Source organism: Xenopus laevis, chromosome 4S (genome assembly GCF_017654675.1).
Source record: "Xenopus laevis strain J_2021 chromosome 4S, Xenopus_laevis_v10.1, whole genome shotgun sequence".
Classification (NCBI taxonomy): Eukaryota; Metazoa; Chordata; class Amphibia; order Anura; family Pipidae; genus Xenopus; species Xenopus laevis.
The window spans coordinates 32,072,036-32,080,782 of NC_054378.1; the positions used below are offsets into that span (position 1 = coordinate 32,072,036).

At 36.8% G+C, this 8,747-nt stretch overlaps 1 long non-coding RNA gene across 2 annotated transcripts; it reads right to left on the minus strand.

Moving 5' to 3' along the window:
* Positions 1 to 1,894: 1,894 nt before the first annotated feature.
* Positions 1,895 to 7,886, minus strand: LOC121393216. 2 transcript variants are annotated; one of them, XR_005960859.1, is made up of 5 exons: positions 6,982 to 7,886; positions 5,525 to 5,570; positions 4,964 to 4,990; positions 3,752 to 3,836; positions 1,895 to 2,514 (listed from the first exon to the last, which is right to left on the minus strand). It is a non-coding gene; the product is annotated as an uncharacterized LOC121393216 (long non-coding RNA). The 2 variants fall into 2 exon arrangements; XR_005960860.1 differs by lacking the exon at positions 1,895 to 2,514 and adding an exon at positions 2,607 to 3,319.
* Between the last annotated feature and the right edge of the window lie 861 nt (positions 7,887 to 8,747).

Genomic DNA, 8,747 nt, shown 5'->3' on the forward strand with positions numbered 1-8,747 from the left:
GAGGAAGAGGAGCCGGAACAGGAACAGATTGCTGCTGGGAAGCTTGCGTAGTCTCCAGCTGTCGGGTTAAGTTGTGGAAACCCTGCAGGAGATAATTTTGCTTCTGTTCATGGTCCTCCAAGCACTGTAACAGGGTGGTAAGAAGCGCTTCGGTGGAAGTTGGAGGAGCAGCAGCAGCAGCTTCATCGTGACTTTCGTCCTCCATGGCCCGTGATAATGTCACGGCCGGCACCCGATACCAGAACAAATGCCAAGCACCCTGGTCTCGGCTCGGCTTCACCAGTAGTGTGACCACCATTGGGCTTCGGGAGGAGCCCTCAGCTTACTTGGGTGCCACCTGTACCTAACGAGGGGTGCAAGGCGAGATGTTCTGGCTGGCGAAGGGGCACGGCTATTAGCAAAGTCTTTTTGGGCCGAAGGTCACGGTACAAAAGGATTAGCCAGAAGGATGGTCAGACAGGCTGGGTCAAGGCAGGCGGATATCAGAATCGTCAGGCAGGCAAGGGTCAAACCGGGTTGTCAATCAAGGGGTTAAGCAGGAAGAGTTGTCGTAGGCAGGCAAGGGTCAGGATACAGAGTTCAGAGTAGTCAGGATACAGGCAGGGTCAAATACGGACAATCAGGATACAGAATAACAGGAACAGATGCACTAGGCTCAGAAACCACTTAGAAACAAAGTTCTATCACAGGCACTGGCTGGGAGTATGAATGGGCCTTAAATACCTTCAAATTTCACGCCAAAACGTGCGCCAATGTGCGCTGGCGTGATCACGCCAGCGTGCCTGTACCTTTAAGAGACGCACAGGCGCCCTAGGAATCAAGATGGCGCTGGATCCGGCACCACGGAACCAGGCGGCAGGCGTCCCCGCCGATGGCGCGGCGGGCGACCCCGCTGCACAGGTAATATTATTACAGTTTTTTATTAAAAAACATTTTTTACATTTTTTTGGCATAAACTTTCATTCAAAAAGTTACCAGAACGTTTTGTGCAAAACTATTATTAAAAGTGCCACTTGAGTGCTACCATGTAAAAATATTCAATGTGATGGACACTTTACAAAGAAGTGCAGTATGCAAGGCAAGTGTGCTGCTTGTTACACTCTTTTGTTTAGTTTTAGTTGCTAAACATGCCATATGTTGCACATGGAGCATTAAGCAGACAGTAATTATAGGGTTCCATGTGAGCAACCAACAGAGATTGTTTATTACCCAACAGTGTAAAGGACCAATGCACAGATGTAGCAAAATAAGTGCTTTCTGGTCCACTTTGCCAGACACCTAGGCTAGTGCCATAGCAACAATATTACAGTATCCTGCATAGTAAAACTTAATTTCATAATGTAGAATTGCTGTCACTGTTCCCTGTGGGTAGAATAAATTGTGCATGTTACGTCCTACTCCAATGTACTGCATGTACATATGAAGGTAAGAGTCCCATTTCTTTCTCTATGTTGAACCACATTGAATGGATTTTTTTGAAGGACAATGTCTTAATATGATAGATTATTTTTCTAAAATTACTTATATTTTTATTACATCCCACATCTCAGCAGTGGAGGGTGACTTTTTATTATTTGAGATGATTACCTATAGATGGCCTTCCATTGGTGAGCTTATAAATAAATTTATAGCAATATGCTTTTTGGGGAGGCCAATCAAAATTCTTTACTAGTCTACACTTATGCCTCCCCTACTCATCTCCTAACTTGTCATTTAACCCACCACAAAACCCAAGAAATGTATATGCCAAACTAGAGAGAAACCCCCCCTTCCCAACTAGGACATTGCTTTGGAATTCCCCTCTTATTTCACTCTTAATTAAGGGAAAATATTAATTTAAGGCAACTTGCAAACAGATCAGTAATGTAAGGGTCACATGGCTATAGTCTGACATCAATATTTCTCTTTATTTTTTTAGTAAAAACATGTATTTTGCATCAGCTCTAGGCTATTGAATATATCAAAGTGTTTAATGTAAAAATCTTGTAAACAAACATTGTGCTATCATGTAACTCTGAGTTATGATGATTGCAGACATTTTATAGGGCAATAGGGTCTGAAAATATACGTTTTTGCATCTACATCTGAAAACCAAATGGAATTGTTTGAGGGTAAATGCAGGTTTTATTACATTACAATAAATGTGGCTTGTTTAATGTGCTTGTCTGGTAAAAAGCAGCAGTGCAGTTTCTCAATTATCACACATTTGCTATTAAATAATAACCTAAGCCTTTCTGACTGAAATAATCCATACTTCAAACAATATATTAATGTTGTACGCGAAAATAAAATTACAGAATGATGTGGCCCAGCAGTAAAAGCAGGGATGTGATTCTGAATAAAAAAAAGTTCAAGCTATACAGGCTTGTTACAGTGCTCTGGTTTAACTTTGATTTCATCCACAAGTAACATGACTTTTGTCGTCCGCATCTTATTTCTTGAAATAGCTCTCAGCAGAATTGAAGCAGGAATAATTAGTAGATGCAGCACACTAGCCATATGTAATAGTGTGGTCTGTAAAAAAACATGGACACAGTGATTAAGGGCACCATTCATTGCAACAATATAATATTTATTTATAGATAGAATAAAGACCTTATGAAATTTCATAAATTTTTTCTTTAAATGTGAAAATAAACTCATCTTTTACTTTTATGATATAATGTACGTAGATGGTTTTACATACAGTAATTACACAATTAATTTAAAAAGAAATAAGTCCATCAAGTTCAACCTTTCCAAACAGCCCCCAGTGCACATTCACATATATACACATCTATAGACCCATCTATGCACTCATACATAAAAACTACATGAACCTTACCTGAATACCATATAAGAGTATAAATACGTTCACATGGGGGACTTTTGTATTGGGGACTAGTGGGAATGAACTGGCAGATGGGCAACTATGTACAAAACAAAATAGTCATTGTAAAGGTCAGTTATTCCTTAATTTTTTCCCTTCTGAGTTTATCTAAAATAAATATTAAGCAGTGAATGCAATGTTCAGCCTTGCTTTAGCGCCATTCAAGCTGTTGCAGGCTGACAGCCTAAAGCTACATCAGCACATCTCCTAACCCCTTATTGAGCTATAATACCCTTATCATCTGCCAGAAGAGGCTTGGCTTAAACATTAGTTATGTGCAGACTGGTCCAATACCCTTGGGAACATTTGCAGGTCGGGGGTGGGTTTGAGTTGAGCTCTTCTGCCGGCTCTCCCCAGCTGTGACTTTACACTGCCGGCTCCTGACTTCTGGCTTCCCTTTTTATAAGCGCACCTTTTGTGACATCATCAGCGGGGCAGGATAGTGTGGTTCTATAAATGGAGGGGGGAAGCTGGGTGAGGGCAGGTGCAGGTTCAGGTCAGTGCAGGTTGAGTTTTTTTTGACCCGCACATCACTACTAAACATGTCCATAGCAAGGCCATCTGTATCTCATTTATCATACCCCATTTAAAGGCCAACAACAAAACTATACCATTATATCATACTAGTTTGCAGAAAATCTGAGCAATAGAAGAATCATACCAATAAAAAATGTATATAACTTCACACAGCTGACAGTTCTATTGCATAGTTATATCATAAAGCCACACTTCTCAGCCTACCCACTCCAGGCCTGTTGGGACACATGGAGCATCTACATCTCCCAGTCTAATCTTATGCTAAAGCACATGGAACACTTCATTACTGTGACAAATTCAGTCAGTATTCCACCTCTTGTTCCACCACTTACGTCTTGTACTAACCAGATTATATCTTCATGCCTCCTTAGATGATGGTAGCTGGTAATTTGTGCTTGAATTCTGCAGGTATTCTGAAATTCTGAAATTGCTGACACAAAAAAATAGTGATTAGTACAGGTTTCTGCACTAATTTAATTAATTACCTACATGTTCTATCTTCTACTAATTTATAACTATTTCAGATGGTATTAAGTTATTATTATATTTTTTTGTTACTTGATGCATAATAAATACCTATAATTAAGCTCACTTTCCCTGTACATTGCTGTTGGCCTCTAAATGAATCCAAACTAAATAAATCTCTAAAATGAATATCAAATAATATATATAAACAATATCAAACATGAACACTTTCAGAAAAGGCCATTGCACAAACTGTCCACCTCAAATGGAAACAACATGGTTAATGCTTTCGTAAGATAAAACAAGATTTCTTGCTAGCAAAATAGTTTACAGAAACCAAAATAGCATGTACCAACCATGCATTTAAAGCACACAGGTACTATTTAATTATGTGGCAGGAACCTGAACTGTAATTATACAGCCATCTGCTCCAGGAATATTCAAATTCATCTGCTCTTAAAAATATATTTATGCTGCCATATCACTTGTGAACCTGTAAGAGGGAGAGATCTAACAGTTTCTAACTGTACAATGAATGGGAGGTATAGAGGAGGGTAGAATATGTCAAAATATCATGGTGTAATACAATGAAATAAGCACCTATGAACTGCATTTATGCACACTAATGAATCATTTAAATACTGTGAGCAAAGGTAAAGCTGTGAAGTGTTTATAAACTCATGCTACATTACAGCTGTGAAGGAATGGAAATTAAAACTCTACACATTCAGTATATCTTACTAGACAGACAGTGTATAATGCACAAATGTATGCTTTGACATTGTGTGGGTTATTTATTAAAGTCTGAATGCAAAAGAACTCGAAAATGTTTAGTTTTTTTTTACTATAAATCCGAATTTTTGGTAGGAAAAAAAACTAAAATTTTTCTGGAAAATTTTTCTATACAAATAACCAAATATGCACCTGGGACAATTTTTAATCTAAGGTGTGTGCTCACAACAAAGTGTGATGTGCACAAAGAAAACACAACATTTTGTACTAAGTCTGACCTGAGCACACAGTTCTTAAAAACTGTGTGCACAAAATAATTTTTTTCGCACATAGCCGAGAAGTAATAAGAGGAACACTGACCTGGGATGCTCAAAATAACCTTGTGTTCTAAAATATAAAATTATGAAAATATTAGAAATAAAAAATACTTTAATCCATCATTCTGTGAATCTGTGTATTCAACTAAATAACACCATGGGGCATATATATGGAAGTGTGAAATTACAACTCACCACTGCCACTCTCTTCATTTCTATGGGACTTTTATTGGTCTATTTATTAAGTGGTGAAAGTTAGAAATCACTATTTGACAATTACACCACTATAAATCCCACAAGAATAAATAGAAAGTGGCTGTATTTTCCTGTATTTTACTGTAGTGAGGTCTAATTTCACACTTTTATAAATCAGCCCTCATGTATGTATGCAGTGTGTATGGTTTTAAATTGGGCAACATGAATATGCAGCATTAGTGTAAACAGGAGGACCGACGATGCAATAAATTAAAATACATATATGGAAAATATAAGCAGTAACAAATATTTAAGAAGCATCATGTGTTAAGACACACATTAGCACAGAGGTCCTTGGCCCTCAGAATTTACAATCCAAGTAGGTGGGTTTCTTGCATGGGTAACTTACAGGCACAAATAGGAACAATATCATCATCCATTGCATGCTATTCAACCTGGGAATTGAAGGATAACAATGAAAAATAAATGACATGTAGAAATATAAATAGCAAATATGTGATTGGGTCCTTAAACAAGGAATGTTTATTCTGACATGTTGGTGTTTTAAGTTTTATATAAAAATGTACATGGATTGCCCATAAACTGTGAATTAAATCTAGAGTGATTTAAAATATGGAGCAATATGGAAGCTCTCACTCATGTCTAAGTAGAAATATGTAGAGAGAGAGGAAATTGGTCTGGTCTCAAAATAAGCAACTACTTTAAGGGAGTCTATTTACCCTTTAAGACATAAGGTACCCAACATATGTGAATAATCTTTACTCGTTACTTATTATTTTTCATGGAGAAACAAGAAAACTTAAAAAATGTGTTGATGATGATCTGTACAAACAGCTGGATATAGTTATTGATGTCACCAAAAAAAGGCCTAGACAGTAGAATGCGTAGGAAATGATAACGTGAAATAAACATTGTTTTCATACGGAATTTGTCTAATCATAAAGCTAATTACATATAATGGACATATGTGTGTGTTTGGATTGTTTGTTATCAAAGGAGAGGAAGTGTGACCAATCTGGTATGATAAACACCTTCCGTTCATAGGCATTGCTCAACTCTTGTCATATGTAACCATTTAAACGCAGGCCGAAATGAGCCACACAACAAACAGAGAGAGACTGCAAGTGGGGTAAAACCACAGAACAGTGCATGTCCTGTGTAATAAGTGGAAATGAACTAAATAAATTATTTATGTAGCATTTAAATGAAAAATTTGTAAGTTGTGTCACAGCCATGCATACTCGTATTCTCTACAGACTAGGCAGGGCTGGTCTTACTAAGGGCACAGATGGCATTTGTTCCCAGGAAGGTGGTCCTCTTGGGGAAAACACAAAAGTACAAAGGAATATAAATGTTGTGTAAGGTTTGCCAAACTTTTGAAATTGTCAGTACATACAGCAGGCATGTTCAAACTGGAATGCTAAAGCTAGGATTCTAGGAGTTGTAGTCTAACAACAGTTTGAGTGCTGAGAGCTGGGCAATCTCACACAAAGGGCCCACTGCATTGTCATTTAGAAAAGGATAGATAGGAGAAGGGAATGTTATAGGGAGGAAGTGGTAGAGAAACCATAACAGTCTGCATTAAGCTCATACAGATATATGTGTTTTCACCAGTGGGCAACGGCAGCATGAAATGTAAATGAAAAGGCACCTTAATAAATAAATCCCAATGTGATATATGAACCCTCTTTCATTTAGGCAAGGGCTGAATTGGCCTAAAAAGCTAAAACTTTATTTTTAAGCAGTTGTTTCCATCTTTGTCGAATTTGCATCCATATATCTGTCTTGTTTAATTATAACTCTTTATATTCAAGTACAGGCAGATACTCCCAAGCACTGTGGCACCTTTTAAAGACCCGAGATCTTCTATGCAGCTGTGTTTTGATCAATTCCTTTTCTTTCCTGGCAGGAAGAGAAATCACCTTTAAGACATGACAGGACGCTTGCAAGTTATATTCAGATGCTCCCCCTGCCAAAGAACAAAGGAGGCAGCCTTTTAGTGCAAGAATGAATGTATAAAACACCACATCTGCAAACATAGCCTTAAAATATTCTCATGCTGAATTAGAATGAGCTAAAAGTAGACGTGTCTGCTGCTGAAACCCTTTAACAAACAAAGTCTGATATTTCCTTTAATATTTTGTCTAACATGTGACTAAGTTATGAAACATGCAAGGGACAGGATATCTGCAATGAAGAGGGGAAACAAAAGTAATGAAAAGTACAGGGTGTACATATATTTATACATATCTCAAATCCTTCAAATCTAGGAAGAATTGTAGTTGAGTGAATAGCTCCAAATAACAGATCACACACGCCTGTATAACATGCCAAACATGATGTTTTGCGAGTTTGCAGTTGGGCGTCATGAATAATAACAATATTACATAAATTAAAATATGTTTTTCAAATTGCCATATCAATTACCTGTCTTAAAAGGCATGTTTAGACCCCTTTTCACATGATAAAAGAGGCTGTTATGTGTTACCTTTGAATTAATTTACTCTCTTTCTGCCTTTTGTTATGCAATTGTTTGTTATGCATTGTAAATTCAAGGAGATAAATCTTGTCTTTAAAAAGGGTGTATTTAATTGGCCAAAAACACAGTACACATACACAAGCAGCTAGGTAAAAAAGGGAAAAGATGCCCATTTGGAATTAGCATATAAAAAAGGTTACAGCAGCAGAGGAATTTTAACAAGTTATGGGTTGAGCTCAAAATATCAGTAAATAAATGTAACTCTTAATAACATAAAATAAATTATTGAATAAAGTAAATGGCATAGTGTGCCTTTAACAAATTAAAACCACTTTCACAGAATTGTTATGGACTTGGATTTCAAAATACATTGGCAATTTAAACAATACTCATTAATATTATCATTAATAATAATAATAATAATAATATGTGTATGGAACCAAATACCTGTATAGGAAACCCGTCATTCAGAAAGTTCAGATATACAGCACTGAAATTTTTCATAATGTCATATTTAAGTACACAGCTCATCCTTTGGACAGTTCATACTTGATGCTAACTAATCTATACTACATCCACGTTGATAATGATATTGTTTTCTTTTTATTATTGGCTTATTGAAGCTTTGAGGCATCGTGTCCCACATTACAGAAAGATCTGTAGCTGGAAAATGACAAGTTCTAAGTAATCTAGGTAATAGATTCTCTATAATTTATAACAATTATGCTCCACAAATTTACTGACATAAGTTGAAATTTATTATTAACCATATTACTATATTTACCAAATGATTAGAAAAAAATATATTGAGCTTCCACAATGTAGCAGACCCCTCAGATGTTGAAGCACTATTGAATAAACAAAACATGGATTTAATTTCATTACAGTTGGGATTTTTGCATAGATGATTTTGAGAACACAAATTATTTTCCAAAGGGCTATGCGCGCACACTGTACAAACATCAGTCACATGCATAGGGGGTCACCTCTAGGCCATAAAAAGAATTTACATCAAATAGGACTGCTATAAGTATTGATGTTTTCAGCACAATGTACACACTTGAAGGTAAGATTTTACGTAGTTGGGGGTGGGTGGGATATCCTATGACGGCTGTCCACTGTCAATTTCCAT